Genomic DNA, 21,272 nt, shown 5'->3' with positions numbered 1-21,272 from the left:
TCTTCTCCAATATATCACGGTAGACCTAGTTTACTATTTCTACTAAACAATCGATATGCATGGGAAAAAAAACTTATCTTTGCAGGAAGTAGACACATGTAACCCTCTACTTCTAGAATAAGAATTGCCTTTCCGAATTTTATCACTTTTCCTTAACGGAAATGCAGTCGCCATTTTCTTTTGCTTTCTTTCTCCAAACAACAGTGCCTTCGAGTCGTGATTGCATCACATCCAATCAACCGTGGACATTCCTCTTTGCTTTACAAAGTAATTGGGTAAATGCAAGCATTGGTAATTGCTGACGACATGACATGGAGAGGAGAAAAGAAGTTCTCCGGGGATCGATTGAATTCTTGTCTGGTTTTGCATTCCCCAAGAATTTTATTTTCTCTGAAATTTCGTGTTTTGTAGAAGTATTAAATTGTTAAATATATATATATATATACAGATGATTTCTCCCTTACTTTTCAGTAATGTAGACAGCAAATCAATCTTGAAACGAAGCTTTTTCTTAAACCATTTCTCCAATTCATATTCTTCTTTTTGTGAAATGTAACTCTTATGTGTGAGCTTTATTACAAAGTAAGTGCTTATCAAGATAATACACATTATTCTACAAAATAAAATACATTTTGTAGAACGAAAAGCATTTTTAAATGCGTACATTAGAGCTATGATGACTCTGAGTCTTTGCGTTTCGCCTAAATTTAAAAAACGCGATGGAAAATAGACATTCATAAATACAGTTACAGCAGAGTTGCCGGGTCTTGACCCTGCACTGCGTCAAGAACGCAAACTGCCAAGTCAACACTAATGATGAAAATAGATGGGCAGTGAATATAAACACATTTTGTTTTACATTTCAAAGTTCATGGATATCCAGAGGGAATGGTTGGAGAGATTTTTGGAAATCACAAACGTTTAATGTCTTTAAAACAACATCCTCCAGCTGCCAAATATTCTATATTTGAATTTAAAGATAGTCCTAGTCATGTTACTTAGTTGAGGTTGTGAAGGCTTGAATCAAAAATGTTACAAAGTTGACTTACCTTTGTAACATTTTTGATTTTTTAAATAAATTAAATCTTACATTAGAAGGCTAGAACGTAAATTGTATTTAAAGTGCAAGAAAAAATGGAGACTGCAACGAAAAAGCTCTGTTTATGAACCCTTAGTGGGGGGGGGGCAGGAAATTATAACGTTTTAATTAAGCTAACTGAGGAGAAAAAATAATACAATATTAGTTCCATGCCTAATAAAATTTCATTCGCTGTCAAGGACAGTAATAAGATTAACAACTCAAAGGATTGCAGACGATTCTGAAAGAATTCTTTTCTCCACTTCATAGCAACAAAGTATGGATAAAAAAACCTTTCGAAATCAATATAGAATCCGAGAGAGAGCTACTGGTTTCAGGTATTGAATCCATATTTGAAATGTTTTCTGATACAGCGCTTAAAGAAAGCTTCGATAAAATACCATTGACAGATTTCTGGCTATCCGGTCGTTAAGATTATACATTCTAATGCCTTTTGTTACAAATATACAAATGCGAAACAGCCATCTCGACGCTTGTTTTTCTAAAATATAAATACATAAATTTATTACAAGTCGAAACAGATTTAAGAATAAAGTTTCCAAACTTTTTTTTGTAGACTTGAAAATTATAGTTAGGGAGAAACAACATCATACTTCCCATTAAAATATTTTATGGTTGTACATTTTTGTATGTATTATAGTTATTTTTATAGTAAAGATAAACTATTTGAACATTAAAATTTGTTTCATTTAAAAATAAACCATAATCACGTTTTAATCATGAAGAAAATATAATAAAACAGCCGGAACACGAAAACAAAAAGAAGTTTGAGAAACTCTAAATTACATTACTTGTTTAAATGACGAAGTGTATTTTACGAATTATTCTAGTACAAAATACAGTGAAGTTTTTTATAGCAGCCACCTCCCTAAAGCGACCACCTCTGAAAGAAGGAAGACAAGCAGACATCAGTGCGGAACATTACATCTGCAAGACGATCATCTCTAGAGAAGAGCAAAATCATTTGTAACTATGGAAATAAATATCTGAACGGTCTGATAGCATATTTATTTTTGTTTACGTGAAAAAAATCGCAAAATGCAACCTGACGAGGTAATTCATCGATTTTACATACACATGAAGTGCATGTTCGTACTCTTCTTCAATTAATCACAATGTTGTTTTTCGCTAAGGTTTGGGAAATTTTAAAAAATACCTCTTTTCGCTTCCTCTATCTGATGTGGCACCGTATGCCATTTACGAAATTCCGCTGTTGAAACTGCAGCTTTATTGTTGCAATTTTGAATCTATGGGTGCAATAAGTTTGCTATGAGTGCTTAAGAGATTTCACGTAAACAACTTTAAATGTGTTTCGAGTTGGCTTAAGCATTGCAAGCGAAAGGAATTACATTGAAGGAGACGTATTAATTACTGACAATAAATTTAAATCCTGTATTTTATGGAATCACTTCTGTTATTTTTTGATAACAGTAGTCTTAAAGAACTGAAAATTTTAACGATTCGTATTTAATAAGCCTGTCAGGAAGGAAATAAAACCTTTAGCAAATGTTAGCCGCAACACTAAACGTTATTCATATAATTCTGCCTTCAGGAGAGTATAGCTGTAGAGAATTAGAAGAGGCTTTTGTATTCGAATGCCCACTGAACCTTGCCAGCACACATAGCTTACGCTACATTATTCCGTTTGAGTAAGCCCTATCGTGATTTGGATGTAATACAGAAAGTATGAATAGATGCAAATAATTTCGCAGCTGGGAACCAGGGAAAGCTATTTCGAATGTAGGCTTTTATGTGAATGATATCTTCTCCTACTTTACTTGAATACAGTTACAGATTATTAAATCAGTTAAACGCAATAATGCTTAGTCTCAAAGGACTATATACAGATTTTCTGTATTTTATATCTTCGAAAATGCAGTGAATGATGAATAAACCATTTCATTAGGAATAAAAAATTTGCTATGAGCGCGCGTTTACTCTTCCGTTGGAATGAATGAACGTATTAGCTTTGACATTATTGTAACAGAAAATTCATTTTACAGTCCAACTGTACTTAACAATTAATAAAAGCTTATTTCAAGTTAAATTTTAAATCTTGTGAGACTTGTAATATCATGCAATTTAAAGCTGTGATTTTTTTAACATTTCAAAAACGTGCTTTCACTAGGCGAAATCCGTGTGTTGAAAAACAAACAAACAAACAAAACTATTTAAGGTATGGGGGTACATTTGTTGCAAATCTCGGGCGCAAGCGATTGAATAAAATAAATTCACGGCTACGTCTTGAGTAATGAAACTGCTTTAAAATAAATGAAAACGTCTCCATTTATTGCTTAATTATAAAGGAATAATAGCATAGCAAATATTATTTCTTTTCCAGAGGTCTTTGAACAAATAATTGGAAGCTTGTCAAAAGTATGTAAATGATAATCATTTATATATGCAACTTTTTATTTTATTTATTAAGTAATGCTGTTTTTAATACTTCGATATCTTTCGGTTCATACCATTTTATATTCAAAAACGAAATAGTCAGAAATGCTTAAATTGAAATTCTTCTTGAATTAGTTTTAAAATTATCCGACAGGAAAGAGTCAGATTTTTGAGCAGACAACTGTTGGTATTAGTTTTATGTAAGATAAGAAACGAAATATTTGTGCATTTTTTCATTCCTTATTTTTCTTTGATTTGTTTAAACAAAATTTATGCTGAACTCTTTTTGAAGTTATTTGAAGTTTTTAGGTTAAAAGTCGAGCTTTTGTGTTTTGTTTTTAATATTGAGCACAAAGTTTTCCTAAGTATGAGTATAGGAATGTATAATAGTTAGGTTTCATAATTTTTACAAAACTGATTTCTTTAAATTATAATATGTGATGTGGACGCCACGACTTCCTTATACTGTCTATTAAACTATACACAATTTTTGGTGTACTTAATTTAAACTTATTTCCTAGAATTTCATTAGAGATATATTTCTAATGGAAAATCTCACTTCGCGGCAAGGCATAAAAAATAAGATAAAAATAAAAACTCAATCTTCATTAAAAATTGTAAAATACCGAAAAACCTAAAACACCAAATACAGTTAAAAATAGTTTAAAAAACAGTCTCTGCAATTAAAATTAGAGTTTTTACGACAAGACAAGCAATTTGGCCAGCGGGCAGATAGGCAAAATTTTCGGTTCACAAATATTTAAATTTAATTTCTGGTCACCCAAGGCAAAAAGACACTGAAGTTGGTGCATCAATTGACTTAATTCATTATTCTACTAAGAGTTTCAAATGTAAATAAAATGGTGGTCTCATTAGGCTTAGCGGCGCTTAAACTTTAAATTGTTGATAATTCTACATTTACTGCATGCAGATTAACTAAAGGGAGAAAAACCTTAACCGTAACATAACAACAACATGATTCAATCACTTATTACTTTTAAAGCAAAGAATGTACAATTTACCAACATATAAGAATAAAAGCAACGGATTCATCGAGCCGGATAACAGAGTGACTGTTTGTATGTATATAAGTTTGTGCGGCCAATAAAAAATGGAGGTGCACAACTAGATGTACAATAGCATATAAATTCTTGCATCACTGAATATCTTGTTAATTTTTAAATAGCATTTTCGGGTGTTTTCGAGAGATAACAAATCTACATATAGAGGAATACATGATTAATGTAGCTGACTAGTTTCATTGTGATAAGCTAAAAGGTATTTTATGAATTCTGTTCTCTTTTTTTAAACTATTTTTAACTGTAAAAATATTTTGCAATGATTCGAGAAGATTCTTTAAAAGTAAACTAAACTCAAACAGAAACTTTTATTTTGAAACTGCAATTTGATGCAACAGCATTTTAGAGATTACTAAAAATAAAATTGATAGTTTTCGAAACGGTCTGCTCCGTTAGTAACTATCAAATTGCATTTGCATGTTCGAAGATTAAAGAGCATCGTGTTCTTGAAAGGTTTAGCAAATATTCATTTTCTACGGACCATTCTTCGTTCTCTTTTTTTAAACTATTTTTAACTGTAAAAATATTTTGCAATGATTCGAGATGTTCTCTTAGAAATAGGTACTGCCTTTTGAAATTTTCCAAAAAAGATTATGTTTCGCATGCTTTTATCATAATAGGCAGCGAGCCATATGTAGTACAAAGGAAATTGCTGAGATTAAAAATTTCTATACTTTAAAATGTTTTGTTCTTAATGAAATGGTCCGTAGAAAATGAATATTTGCTAAACCTTTCAAGAACACGATGCTCTTTAATCTTCGAACATGCAAATGCAATTTGATAGTTACTAACGGAGCAGACCGTTTCGAAAACTATCGATTTTATTTTTAGTAATCTCTAAAATGCTGTTGCATCAAATTGCAGTTTCAAAATAAAAGTTTCTGTTTGAGTTTAGTTTACTTTTAAAGAATCTTCTCGAATCATTGCAAAATATTTTTAGACAGCTTCGATTTTATCGATTGTTAAATGATCTGCCTGTCAGCATAATCATGCGTGAGGGAATGAGAGATTAAGACTTCACACTGACAGTTCTCAAACCTCTACATCGACTGCGTATATTTATCGAACTTTACGTAAGCTTTTTTATATCTCAGATACTAAACAGTGCCAACTGTAATTTCCCATGCCGGTTTCGGATTTTTTTAAAAGCTGTTGCCAAGGTGAAAAGCCATAATCCTAGTTTCAAAAATAAAGAAAATCAGTTGCTGAACATAAAATTCAGACCCTTTAAACAATTCGTTTTGAATTTACGATTAGCCTGTTTGATTTATTTAAAACATTCTTAACACTTCGTCGCTCCCTTTTAATCTGAGAAATATTTGTCTCATTTCTTTACACCTCTTTTTGGTTTAGAATTGTGTGATAAATATTCTGTAAGAAAAGTGTACGATTTATTTAATATGCACAACTTTGTTGTCTTTATGTATTGTTAGAGGTAATTGTTATCTGCATTTTTAAGAACAACTAATAATGACTTTATTTCATTGCAAAAAAATTGTAACGAAATATAAGATAGCAGAAATAGAATACCTGTGCTCAGGCATAATTAACAGAATACTTTATGTCAATTATGATTCCCTGTAAAAAGAGAAAAATCTAACGTGGATTTGTTATACGATGTTATTGGTACAATTTTTAGTGACTAACAATCTTTGGTTTATTTGTGTCAACCATATTAAGATTTTTATTAACAAAGGAAAGAATGGCCCACACAATCAAAATCACTTCTAGTATAGTTTTTGTTGTTCGTAAAAGGTTTCTGCTTTCGAAATTATTTTACACTGCATCCGCATCTGTATGCATCACAACAAGGATAATAATAATCTTATTATCTCCGGTTAGTGGATAAGTCTTTTATCTAGAATGACATAACGGGATGCGAGATATCTAATATTGGGTGAGATAAGACTTTACGTTCTCTAGAGTAAAAAACTGAACTATTTATGGCCGTTTTCTAATGTCAGTTGCATATAAATTAATTACACCGAGGTCCCGGTAATCTATGATAATAAATGAATTAGCACAGCTAATCAGTAATAATGCGAATTTTTTTCTTTAAGTTATATTTAACACACGTGAATAAGAGCGTAAATGCTTTTAAAAGGTTTTCGGAGAATAACATGCTGTGTACTGTTTAAAATGAAATATGCTTAAAGTAAAAATTTTAAAATTTGCATAGATTTTCGTTCTTTTTGACAGAGGGGTGATTAAAAACTTGAGCAACTAGCGGCAAGCTTGAGACTATTAAAAACTAGGCATCTGTTGCAAATTTTGCAAGATATTTCAAAGTTATAAATATGATTATGTTAATTATAACCGTGATACGTGTTCTACCCATCTGTTGTACATCTCCATGGCATGCCATCCTGATATTTTATGCAAAATATTGTAAGAGGTTCCTCGCTTTCCGAACTTCCCAATTCACCGCTAGTTGGCCAAGCTATCGTAAGACGTCTTGAGTTCAAAAAATCAAAAAGGAGGAGGAAAATTGTTTTCAATTTCTTATAGATTTTATATTTTAAAATAAAACGTAAATCTGATTAGAATAGTTTTATGAGGAGAATAACACATAATGTTTCACAGTTTATAGTATATGCAATTTTAGTTTAAGTATATGCAATAAAATAAATACATTTTTTCCCTCAAAAAACAACCTTAACTCGTTTATCTATATTTTGCGATCGCTTCGAAATAGCAGCCGCAGTTAATAAATTATTCCCACAGCATTTATCATTCCTTTTAATCGTTAGGAATCGTGAATCAAACCACAGTGTGTTCCAGTTCCAAAGGAGCTAAATTTGTATTAGCTAGCGAAATGTAATGCCATGGGAATGATCGGAGAAAATCTTCTTTTCTATTTACTGTCTATTCCAAGAAAATGTAATCGTATCATTCTAATCCACTTACCATTTCCGTTTCCCAACGTTAACCTCGTCAAGTTACTTGAAATGGAAAATACAGCTGACTGCGCATTTTGAGATATACTAAAAATTTAATTATCGAAATCCTTTTCATATGAAAATATTCATTCATTGTCACATTCGACTAGCGTTTTCTGAGTTTCTAAAAAAATAAGTTAATCCAATTTACTAAGTTTTATTATTATTATTATTATTATTATTATTATTATTATTATTTGCAAAAGTAAAATATAGAGAAGAGATCGTAAAATATTTTCTAATTCGTTTTGCGTTTAGCAAGAATGCTATATCATGTAAATTTTAAAAGCGAATATGAAAATTCTAAGACAAGTTAAACTTGTTTCATAAAAACGTGAATATAAATTACAAAGCGTTACTGAATTTGAATATCTATGCAAATATTGTAAAGAAACCTTATTTAATTCAAGCTCTTGAGTTAAATGCATTCATCCCCTTTAAAAATGAAAACAATTTGATAAAATTGTGATATGCACTTAAAAAAGAATAATTTCAAAAATACATATCATTAAAATGTTCAAAATGTCGTTCAGAAATTCTTTTATTTTCTAAAAGGAGCTTCTTTGTCAGAAGGAATAAAACGAGTTAAAAATAATCTACGAATAGTCAAGTAATTTGATATAAGTGAGATATCTTCTTAAGGAAGAATAATTTCAAAACTATAATTAAAATATTCAAAATGTCATTCGAAAATTCTTTGTATTATTTAGAACTTCGTCACTGGGAAGAAATTCAGGCTGGCCACTGTGTGCTAGAGAAATGAAGCATTATCAGAAATGCAAAAGTCATTACTCTACCTTACACGGAAAACTAAAACTCGAAGTATAATGAAATGTTGCTCAGTATTTGTTGTGAAAGGTGGAAAAAGCGTTTTGCAAACTGATTTTTAAAAGTGCGCTCTCAATTTTGCTTTTTGTTAACATTTACGTTTTCAGTAATTTTGCATTCGTCTACGACTTTCCACATTACTGACAAGATTGCCATCATTTAAAGTGACTATTTTAGCATTCCAATGCTATATTTCGCATCCGGTTATGTCCCTGATAATTCTCTGCATTCTCTAAATACTCCTAGATTTTATAAATGTAGATAACATGAACTTTGCTAGTGGCACTCTCTCCATACCGTCATGATGAAGATTCTGCGGGATAAAAATATATTTCAGTAATCAGATAACGGTGCTTTCTACGTTTGTATCTGAGGGCTATCGAATTATCAAGACTAGTTTAGAAAAACATTCTGAATACCTTTCCCAGCTATGCTTTGTACTTAATAGCTATATAGTTAAATTAAATCATGTGACGCATTTTAAATATGTCAACTACCTTTTAAAAATATTTTAGAATTAAACAAGCAAATGAAAGCATAACTCACGATATAAAATACTTTGACGAAGGATAATCACCTGATAAGAAATTACTTAGAACTTTGTAACTTAGGAAAATATAAAATACTCGAAAGGATAAATAATTATCTGACACTGAATTTGAGCGAATGGAGAAATACTTTTTTCGTAATGAATATATTAATAACTGAGAACGATTGCAGCAACATAAAACGATAAATGCGAAGAAACGTTTTTTGTTAGAATATCTAAAAGACAGTATTTATAATAACTCAAACACTGGTATTAACATCACCGATTAATGTTCTCTAGGGCGACGAACTTAACAGACGATAGAAGTCATTTAAAAACATTTGGAATAGTTTCTCTGTAACATCTACGGAATTGAAAAAAATCGCAGTTAAGACTGTTTATTGTTTGAAAAACTGAGAACATGTGCTTCAAAACAATTTTTTCTTCTCTTTTTAAAAAGCCATCGGAAACTGTCTTTTTCCTTACTGGCTGCAAAAAAATCTGATTACTTTACATTACTTACCCACTCTTCAATAAATTTAAGCAATGCGTTTGTAGGTTGGTAGAATCGTTAGGTCATTAGGTTTGATTAACACATTTTCCATGTGAACCAAATACAAACATCATGTAAAATAATAAACATAATATAATGAATCAAAATGGATCCAGTAATAAACTATTCTAAATAAGAAAACAGCTATTGTGTCGAAGATTAAAAATAAATATACTAATTTGTAAAACACAATGTAGAAACACTGCATATATTAAATAACTCTGGAATCGAAGCAATAGGCTGAATTAACATGTGTTTCGTAGCAAACCATCAGTATCAAGATCTAAAAGAATAAAATGCAGGAAAACAAAATAAGACGTAATTTATTACAGAATACAGATTTCACTCAAGCGGGCTGTCTTGAGACTGGAAAGCGGATGTGTGCCTAATTTATAATTAATACATGCAGATGATTAAGTCTTCTGAAAAAATATAAGCAGTTGCAATGATTTTAATAAGAATATCTAATTGAACTGCGCTAATACATACACAATATACCTGGGTAATGATTTAGATGTAGTCCATCAAGATAAGCAGCAATTTAGAGTTGAAAAACAAATGCTGGAAATTTCAGTTTAGAAAGCATTTTTTTTAATTCTGTGGAATTTGGTTATTGTTCCAGTATTTTGATTAATAATTTAAGTTCTTTTGAAAAATCTTAATTCTGACTACATGTGTTTTAATTATTTTCGTTTGATTAATAATAGTTTGCTATAAATTTTCTGCTGATATTTGATTCGCAGTTAATAAGCTTATTTGTACTGAAATTGAAGGATCTCATTTTTCTCAAATAATTTAATTTTGTTGAAGTTGTAAATTTGTAGGTCTAAAAAACTTGCTTTTGTATCACTGGAGCTAGTTTTGTCAAATTTAAATGGCTAGTTTTGTCGGGTTAGATGTTTTGTTTTTCAATTTCGTTATAATTATTTATGGCAGAGGTGTCGTCTATATATCTGAAGGTAAATTTTGAGAAGACTATAATTTTCGTAGCTGTTGATAAAATTAAATTTTTTAAGGAAAAGTTTATAAATAGCATCAGAACAATTGATACGTATAGTAATATCATTTATCTGTAGATATACTTTATCTTGATACTTAATAAAGTTATGATAAAGTGTGCATTTAAAATAAGTATCCCATTTCTAGAAATCAGTTAAATCTCTAATGTTGGGAATAACGTTGTAAAATTGTTACAAATCTGTTTAAGCGGCAAGGTGGCATATAGGTTTTCAAAATCATAAAGTTCATATTATAGACCTGATTTTTGGTAATGGTTTTAATATCTTTCTAGTTATTGGTGATAAACCAATTATTATATAATAGGATAGTAGTATACTTCTGGAACTTTGCACACACTTTGTTAAGTATTTTAATGAAATTAATATGTAATCCTTCATCGTAGTCATTCATTCTATTAGCTATAAACCTGAATTTTGTTGGATTCCTGTGAAATTTGGTAATTGATAAACTGGAGAATTTATTGGATTGGATTATTCAATTATGGCAAAGCACACGAGGGCTATCTGCCTAAAGGGAGAGATGCCTTCGCGGAGGACTTTCTAAGGGAAACTGGCTCGTATACACGTTACACATGGGGAAAACCACTAAAGCACCCATGCAGCCAGCCCCTTCGCGGGATTCGAACCTTGGACCGAACTACCAGTGTTCAGCGTCTTTACTGCTCGGCCGCTGGTGGGCTGGAGAATTTATTATATTGAGGCTTGCTGATAATTTTAGGTGCTTTTGTCATATGCGTTAAATTTATTAATTAGTGCGCCTCTAATTACAATAATAATATAATTTTATTATTATTGTGATTAATAGAGATTTTGTAGGTAATTCTAAAATTCAGTTGATTGTTAATAATTTCTTGGTAGCATTTTTTGCTATCAGCTAGCTTTGTCTATACTGGTGATGATAACTGGTTTTAAAGTTCTTTAATCTTTTTACCAAGTTCACATTGATTAAAATTGGTGCTGCTATTAAATAGAATTGAAATTTATTGAAATACCTTTTAATGTTACTGTAAACATGGTGCTTCCATTCTTTAAAATTATTGCGTGCATTCTTTAAAATTATTTATAAAAGGAATTTTTATATCGGAATTCGTCTTTTATTTGAGTTTTAATTTTATTTAACGGTAAAATTCAATTTTATCAGTTGCCAATAGCAAATATGTTTTATATTGATTTAATGGCTAACAAATCTCTAATATGCTAGACTGTTTTCTATGGCCGTATTACTTTTCTTTCCTGCCAGATATTTAATAGCACTTTAGTCTCTTCCTAAACAAAATGAGCCCACCAGCGGCCGAGCGGTAAAGACGCTGAACACTGGTAGTTCGGTCCGAGGTTCGAATCCCGCGAACGGGCTGGCTGCATGGGCGTTTTGGTGTTTTTCCCCATGTGTAACGTGTATACGAGCCAGTTTCCCTTAGAAAGTCCTCCACGAAAGGCATCCCTCCTCTTAGGAAGATAGCCCTAGTGTGCTTTGCCATAATTAAGTACACCACCTAAAAAAAATGCCTGTCGTGTGTATTGATTCATTTTCTTAAAAGCTGAAGTTTAGAATAGTGCTAACTTTTTTGATAAATAGTACGTATATGAAAAATTTACTAATAGAAGATAAATAAATTTTAATTTATCATATAATATAAAATAATAATAAAAAAAAATATATTCTTGTAAAAGGAAGTCTACCACAATCAGAACCGTGGTAGAATTCGAAAACATAACCTAGTGTTTGCAACTACGGTTATCCGTTCTCAATGAATGGCAACAGCTGTTCGTTATCAGAGAGATCGTCTGACGTAATTTGTTCAAATACAGATATATTTCCGACGTTTATTTACCCTTTACCTGCGCCTACCTTTTTACACCTACCTATTTTTAAAGCCACGGCTATGAACGACACTGTTATGTAAGATTTTACGAATTGTAAGCAAAATATCTATTTTTATACGTATTGTACACTGCGCAAAAGAAAACAAGATGAGTGTTGAGTAAACAGTTATTTATCTCCTGCTCGGATTAGTGACCAATAAAATTGAAGCAAAGTTTCTAAATGAATATCAGTATTTTAAGAGGAAACGGGTTTCTTAAAATGTAATATGCGCAATTTTTTGTGAAAGTTGGCGGCATTTCGCCCACAAAAAACCTCATAATAAACGCTAAATGAGGCAGCCGCCTTTATTGAGCACTTACTGCAAAAGAACCTGGAACAACAGTAGCATAATTCATATTAGAATTATTGATATTTAGCATTTTTCATATTGCGAGTATCATAGGATGATATCTTCATACCCGTGACTTCAAGTAGCACCATAAAGAAGAATACAGGATTTCTGGTCTGAAAAATGTATTTAACGGATACATATTGTACTAAATCTGGAGGCTTATTACTCTTTTTTAGTCTAAAGCTGGAAATGATGAAAGACAAATCTGTATAGAACTTTCCAATGGAATCTGACCAGGGTTTGTAGTGCACAGGAGGAAAACATCTCGAAGTTCTTCATACAGCCAACACATTCAACACCTGGAAATAGAAATCATGGGTAATTATTTATGAGTTTAGCGTCTAGCGGACTGGATCGACACTTCTTTTTTCATAATATATTTTAAAAGGTGGGCATATAAGGAATTTTTTCTTTCCCTACTCTGCTTTCTCAGGTTGTTACTGAATAGCAATCAAAAGATCAGGATTTTTGATCGCAGGCAGGACAATTCTAGTAAGTGTTTTGTATCGTTTTGGAGCGGAAGACACCAAAACGCTCTAAAGACATAAAGTTAAAATTTGATAATCATAATAGAAATAATAATCATAATTCATACATCAGGATTAATCCATACTTTAAGGATTTCAAAAAACAGCTCGTGGACATAGTTACGATTACAAAAGATGCACTATAAAATTAGGTTTAAAAATGTATTCCTATGTTAATTCCTTTAATGCATTATAAAGTCACTGAAATTTAAATTTTCTTTAAAATCTAATACGACATTAAAATAAATAGTGGTACAATAAATACACAGCCCATATATATATAAATTATGTATGTGTAGCACTCATTCATCAAAATTCAAGATGGAGGAAGTATATTAAACGATTTAAAAAAGGTGGCACCAACAATGGTGAGTTGAATTATCAGGGATGCGATAATGACTATACAAGCCATGCGGCATAGAAAAGGACGACAAGGATTAGTTATTATCGTCTGCGGCGGCCATGAAGTCACTTGGTTTAGAGTTTTGTTGCCTGCCTGGCCAGATAGCAAAAGTCCAAATTTGTTATTTATTTGCTCTGTATGTTGAGTATTAAAGTATTCTTGACTGTTAAAGTAGCATATTTTTTCTGTTGTATAATTCTTGGTAGGTCTTGCAAATATCTTGCAAAAACTGTCCTAACATCGTCCCCGTATCGTAAATCATACTTTTCGGCAACGAAAAGATATAGGTTTCTTTTCGACATAAATGAACTACAGAATCTTACTTTCGCTGCTATCCTTTCTTCGTAAAAATGAAAACCTCTTGAAGTTTCTTTCATTAATAGAAAAAAATTGCCTCTTGTACAGGAAATATTTCATGAAGCAAAAATATTCGTAACACTTACATTACCTTTCGGAATTCTTCAGAAAAATAGTAAATTTTGGAAATTTTAACGTAATAGAGATAGCATAATACTGAGTTCATTTACTTTTGTCATTTTATAATAATGGTATGATTATTTCTTCCTAAAAATACAAAATTTTTAGGAATAATTCTTTTTTAATTACCATGCAAACTTCGAGCTTCGACGTTAAGTCACCAAGATTGAAATCATGCATATCATATCATCTTCCCTTTAATAATGATCATATGCATCGTAGCTGAAGTCTGAAATTACACAGCAAAAGAACAATTCAGTTTACCTGACTGAACTTTTAAGTGAAATCTCTCCAGCTCTTACACTTACCATCTGATATTAACTGGGAGTTCATAATTTAAATTTACAAGAGGAATTGAATAAAAGTTTTCGCTAGAATAATTACATTTTATGCTGTACTTGAATTACTTGAACAAAAAGAAAGAAGCAATCACTAGTTGAAATAAAGGACTTCTAAGTTAGAAGGTAATTGAATCTTTAGAAATTTCGTAATTCATTTCAGCTTCGTTTTAATCTATAGGTATTTTTCATTTGGGTGAAACTGGAAAGGAAGTATCAGTGTTTTCTGAAAGAGTAATCACAAATTACTACAAGGCGATTATTTCTTAACTGGCATTTCTTTTATTGACGTATGGGAATACTGAGTGTTTTTTAAAATGTTTATCTTATCATATTCCTATCGAAAAGTTCTGTAATGTTCCTAAAATGCTATTAAAGGTTATGTTCGTATATGTTCGAGACTTTTATCGAATTAAAATCCGGTATTTGGTGCTTTGATTGAAGTTTTATAATTTAAAATAGAAAATTAAAAGGTCTACTATAGGACTGCAGCTCTTACACTCTTTGCATGACAATAACATCAAAGGCCTATGATTGCTGTACTTGTATTCCCTCAAAATCAAATTTAAATGAAATAACACTAATTTGTGCATTATCTAACTGAAAACTTATAATATCGTTGCGTAATGCCCAGCTGCGGTAAGATAGCTTTCCCGCAAAGCGGGTTTAGGATTGTCAGAAAATGACAAGGAAAGGCAGGATCGCCGGGTTTGGTGCGAAATCGCCCGTTTGGCGATGTGACATAGATTGAGCGAGAACATTTCTAGAATGAATTCTTGCCGGTTTTCCGAGAATGTTCTCGAAGGCAGGTCAAAAGCTATAAATACCCTGCCGTACAAGCAGCAGTGTATTGTGCGGAGTAGCAGTGCATCGTGCAGAGTATCTAGAGCATGTTGAGTTCAGTAGTAATGTTCTGAGTTCAGAGATTAGCTTGGGAGCGACCGAACCGAGTCGGGAGCTGTACTTCAGTGTTTTGCCATGAAGCTGTCTTTACCGTTATAGCCTGAAGTCTGTGTTGCTGATTACTTCAGCATGTTTATCGTATATTTTCCACGTCTGTAAACGTGACTTTGGAATCCTCCTGTGTAGTACTGACGAATACATTGTGTTTGGGTTCTTCATCAAGTGTTGGCATCAATCACTTTAAATACACGAACCTGTAGAACGCAGCAATATTTTCCGTAGAGGAGGATTTGAAGTCGTGATTTCTCCGACAGCTGGTAAATGCTTTATTTAACAGAGAATCATACATCTTGCTTTCCCGTTTTCATTATACTCGTATTTGGGCTGGTTGCATTATAACCACAATATATAGTCTCGATTTCGAACTTCAGGGAGCATGTATCACATTTAATGTGTAATAAGAACAAAGTAAGCTTCTATAAATTCAGGAGGCTGTACTATTTTGAGATATATTGCAAAGACTTGACTTAAGCGGCTTAGAATTCATAATTTCTGCACGTTTATTTAATTGCTTTGAAAATAAGAAATCCAATGTAAACATGATCTTGTTTCATTTTAAATGTTTTCAGTTACTGACATTCAAATATCGTAGAGCGCTTATTTTCCCTTTTATAATTCTATTGATCGTTACTGTAGTCAGTAAAAAATTTAATTTTAAAAGTTTGAGTTTTATTTGTGTAATATATATAAGCAGAGATTATGATATCAGAAGTATTATAAATGATATATCAAATCAGTGTGGCCTTTATTTAAATCGAAAACTATTCTAGAATTATTTCGGGTTCTGCTTTTCCATTCATATGTATTATTAGAAGTTGCGAAATAAATTACAGTGAAGAGAATGTGCAATATTTCACTTCATATTCGAATTTCGAATCATTTTCTGTCTAAGGCACATAAAATATAAAATACAATTGATGCAACAAGACTACTGGTATGTGATTTAAAATGCATATGACTTAAGTTACTTTATTTGAGAAGAATTAAAACCTTTTAATAGAAATATTGATTTTATATTAACTTACCAAAGGTTTTCAAGGTAACAGGATTAAAGTACTGAATTAAAAATTTAACTGACATCTCAAATTGGATGACTTTGTTTATTTTAGAATTACTAGTAGCAGAGATGCTGAAACAAAATGCCATAAAAATGAGGCTTACAAACTGCTCACCGCTCACTGCATAAATTTTCTCTATTAATGTAATATTTCCTTGCATGGAATTCTTTTAATCTCCATTAAAACAAGATTTATTGCCTATGTGTCAGAATTAAAAAGATAATTTTACATAAATTAAGATAATGATTAATAAGTGGAATGCTTTTCCGAATAATTAATAGTAGCTAAGGAACTTGGCTTAAGTTCGCCTTTGATTCTACAGTTAAAATTTATGTGTAAGATAACATAATATATTCAGTGTTTTAAAAATGTATTCGAGGCTGGTGAACCAGAAATTAACCTGAGACAATCGCTGAGATTCCTTAGAAACTTTATGAACAAATTGATAGATAAGATGTGACTACTCGTGATTGATTTTTATTATAATTGAAGAATAAAGATATAATATTAAGTTTAGAGAAAAGAACTATTACAATATCGTGATTACAATGAAAGTATTCAATTTTAACTGCAGAGAATATTGGACTAAACTTTTAACTTCCGAAAAATATCTAAAAGTAAAGATTTTGCGAAATTAATTAAATTTAAATGAAAGAATCTTATTCTAGAAAAGGTGAAGAAAAAAAAATGTGTAGCTAGGATTTACTCCGCTGAATAATGTTTATTAATGCTTAACAATGTTTAACAATGTTTAGCCCCAAGCACTGTATGCAAAGAAGTTTTTGATTATGTTCATTAGTTTTTTTTTGGGGGGGGTGTTGTTGTTGTTGACTTTAGCGCTCATTGTTGCGAAAAGTTTTAGTTATGTTATAAAGAACAAATGACGATGTAGTAAAAATATTTATGAGTGCTACACACTGCACATACTAACAACACTTACAATTATAAAGCTCGTAAATATCTATATATAAAGTACATTAAAATAACATTAAATTAAATAAATTACACAATAGATACAATATTAAATTATGACGCATATAAAAATATTTATGTGTAGTACACATAAACATTTTAACATTTATTATGACACTTTATTTATTTATTACTACACTTAAACATTATGTTCAATATGTAATGTGCACATAAAAATGTTTATGTGCACATTACATATTGAACATAATGCTTAAGAAATTATAACTATAATTTCGTAAAGTATGCTAAATAAGACAATGAACATGCATACACAAATGCGTTATTAAAATATGTTGCACGTAAGTATTGTCTACTACTACACAACGCGCATGCCACATGATACATACAGTTCTTAATAACAATTAAATATCAAGTACACAAAATATGACATAAAGTTAAGGGAAATACACAATGTATTGATACTTAAATTAGGATGCATGTAAAAATATATATGCATACTACGTAAATCACATATAATATATTACATAAATATATAAAATATATTTACGTGTAGGAATTACGCTAAATAAGCTACTAAACTAAGTAGAATATACTATGCATAAACATAATATTAAGTTATGTGCATAGGAGTTGCATTCTACAGACTACATATGATACGTAATAAATACAGTTGTGAAAACGCTTAATTACTTGTATAAAATAAATGATATTTAACAAAGTAAAATACACAATGCTTAAATACAATGTTAAATTACGATGAGCATAAGAACTGAGTGCGTACTACGGAAAACACACACCACATAATGCATGCACTTAATAAAGCACAAAGCTAACATATATATAAATTTCCTTAAAAAATACTGAATTAAATAAAATACACATGGCTATTCATTATGATGCACGAAAAATTTTCTTGCGGAATATACTGAAACAGACACTGAACTAAATAAAATACACAGTGTGAGAATACAACATGTAGTTTTAAAACGCATAAATGGAAAAAAAATGCTAAATGAGAGGTTAATCCAAATAAAGTACGCAATGCATAAATATAATATTGATTTTTTTTATGGGCATAAGATCTGTATGCATAATTCATAATGCTCAAACCGCACAATACGTGCAATGATATAGCGCATAAATACCTTTATAAAATATACTAAATAAGACTTAAAATTATTTACGAAATAATAAAACATTGAGCAAATGCTATTTTGAATTATGATGCACATATGGATATATTTGCATGCTGCACAATGCACATTCTACACAATTCAAACAATTTAAAGGACATACGCATCTACATTCTAATCCTACAACATGTCTACAGAATGAAACCCTAGGAGAAATTAAGGGCATTATGTGAAACCTTATGTTATATAGACTTGCAATATTGACATCACAGATGCTACTGCAAAAGAGGACAAACGTCATTGCTAATAAATCATTAAATTGGAAAAAAAGATTATATACGGAGATTAATTAAGTATCTAGGATAATAATCATAATACTTGAATTATGTATTAACCAGGGCTTTTCTTCCTAGACTTAAGAGGGCATTCATCATTTTACAGAGACATTGGTAAAACGGAGTTTTTATTAAATAGCGCATGTAGGCATCTATATTGATGTCAGGAATTTTTATATGGAAGTTAGTAGTGAGACAACAGGTGGTTGAAGAATGGACCGGTTGTCCTTTACCACATACGCAGATGCTAGTATCTGCAAGAGCGTGTTTCTGCAGGTAGACAGGGTAGGGACAACGGCCACTTATGTAGTGAACTAGGTGTGAGGAGAAGTATAATTTTTGTACAGTTAAAAACAGTGGGAATATATTAATAAGATCTTCTGCCAGTTACAATATTATTCCAGTTAATTTCTCACTTTTGAATTGCTGCCTACTTGATCTGATATGGAAATAAGCGAGGGCCCGGAAGAGAGATTTATGAGACTTCTGTGTTTCAGTAGCTTGGGTGTCTGCTAGCTCATTGGCGTACAAGCGGCATGGGCTTTGATCCAATGAAGGTTGATGTGCAGCAACTGATTATTTCTCGGTTATTATTGTTTAGGCTTTTATTTTCTGTATGAGAGGAGAGGTTGGTTTGGATACGTGACGGTATAAAGAGCAATTCGTATCATAACGAGTTTCACGCGTCCACTTATTCGATTCCTTAGACAATCAGGGGACTTACGTAGTTGATTGGTTAGAAAATCGGAGGCTTGCTTAAGCTCAGTATAAGCTTTGACGAGAAAGTTTGTAAAATTGTTTTTTGATTATATTTTTGTTTTTGGCGATAGTGATAAAACTCTTAATAAATTGATGAGATTTCGCATTTCGGAAGTCACGTAAAAGTTTTGAAAAGTTTTCTTCCTCTTTCTAAATACACGAAATCTGTATATTCATTTCCTTTGAAATAGATAAAATGCTCTATCCTGGTAACTGAAGAAATGAAATTTTGCGATTTAGATTAACTGTTGATATTGTTGCGTTTTGCAAGTGGATTTGGAGTGATTAACGATCACACTTGATGAAGTATGAAACACAATTTATTTACTCGGTATTAACTCTGGATAGCTCCAGAAACACATTTTCAGTATTCGAAAAACTACGACACGCACGCTGAAATAATCAGAAATCTAGCCTTCAGGCTATGACGGTGAAGACAGCTTCACGCCAAAACGCTAGACTACAGCTCTCGACTCGGTCCATCTCTCTCGGTGTTCAACACATTCGATGACGCATTACGATATACTCGACGATGACTCATAATACTCTCGAGGACTAACTTCGACACCAGACTGACGATCAACTCGCTAGACGAAGCACTTACTGACTGAATGCTACGCCACATGCAGGCAAGGCTTATATAGCTTTCGGGCTGCTTTCGGGAACATTCTTGTCCAAACCAGTAAGAATACATTCTAGAAAGTTCTCTACCAGTGTTTGGCATACTGCCAATTTTGTCGCCAAATGTCACAAAATGGGCGATTTCACGCCATATATGGCAACCCTACCTTCCTTTTCATTCTCTGTCAACCCTAAACCTGCTTTGCGGGGAAGCTGGACATTTCGTAACAATATGTAATTAAAGGATGCGTTTACTTTGTTGACATATATTCCAGCTTTCTAGATTTCCAGATTTTTACATTTCATTTGAGTTTCCTTATAATACATTAAATAATGTAACAGAGCATTAAACGCTTCATTTAGATCATCTGAACGAAGAACCTGAAATATGAGAAAGATTTAATTTAGCTTCAAGGGATATAGTAGTTATAAAAATCGAAGAAAACTGCTTATTGTTGTTTATTGTCCTTTTATAGTTTTATTGCACAAGTAGCTGTATATAGATGCTTTAATGTAATTCTCTAAAATATCATTTAGAAAACGTTTTGTGGTTATAAGATTTTATCTCTCAAGTATCCTAAAATATGTTAAAGTACCGTAAATTTTAACACATCATATCGTAGATTGTAGTCGAATTATTCAGAATATTCCAAAGCTTATCTACACGCATAAATAATATGAATACGAAATTGTTTATATAAATTAAAATAAATACAAAATCTAGGAGAAATCATTAATTGAAAATTATTAATTAAAAACTAATCATTAATTGATTAATCTTAAACATCATTAATTGAAAAACCTGCAAAATAAATTATGTAATATAAACAAATAAATATGAAAACATAATAAAACAATAAGAAATTTTAAAACTTCAGAATACAGTTTAATAAAAGAATCGGTAAAAACAAATACATAATAAAATAAAATGTTTGCTTTCAGATTACAAACTGTTACCTCGAAACATTTATCATTAAGGCTCCGAAAATTTAAAAAAAAATTTAAAAACATAAAATTCTTCTGACTAAAAGAAATTGCGATATGAACTTGAGATTTTGTTTAACATCAG

At 31.2% G+C, this 21,272-nt stretch overlaps 1 protein-coding gene and 1 long non-coding RNA gene across 2 annotated transcripts in view; one reads left to right on the top strand and one right to left on the bottom strand.

The window, feature by feature from the left end:
* Positions 1-21,272, top strand: part of LOC118187628 (synaptotagmin-15-like) — a 384,376-nt gene that overhangs the window by 85,367 nt on the left and 277,737 nt on the right. The window lies entirely within an intron of this gene.
* The window catches only part of LOC118190955 (uncharacterized), a 94,784-nt gene continuing 85,951 nt past the window's right edge, over positions 12,440-21,272 (bottom strand). Inside the window, exon 3 of the long non-coding RNA XR_004758554.2 lies at positions 12,440-12,955. This is a non-coding gene — a long non-coding RNA (uncharacterized LOC118190955). The remainder of the gene's footprint in view (positions 12,956-21,272) is intronic.

The sequence above is a fragment of the Stegodyphus dumicola genome, chromosome 8 (genome assembly GCF_044657685.1).
Source record: "Stegodyphus dumicola isolate Sdum_Otavi_A_Nest chromosome 8, ASM4465768v1".
Classification (NCBI taxonomy): domain Eukaryota; kingdom Metazoa; phylum Arthropoda; class Arachnida; order Araneae; family Eresidae; genus Stegodyphus; species Stegodyphus dumicola.
Note: the sequence above shows the minus strand (reverse complement) of the source record. Positions and strands in the feature narration are given on the sequence as shown.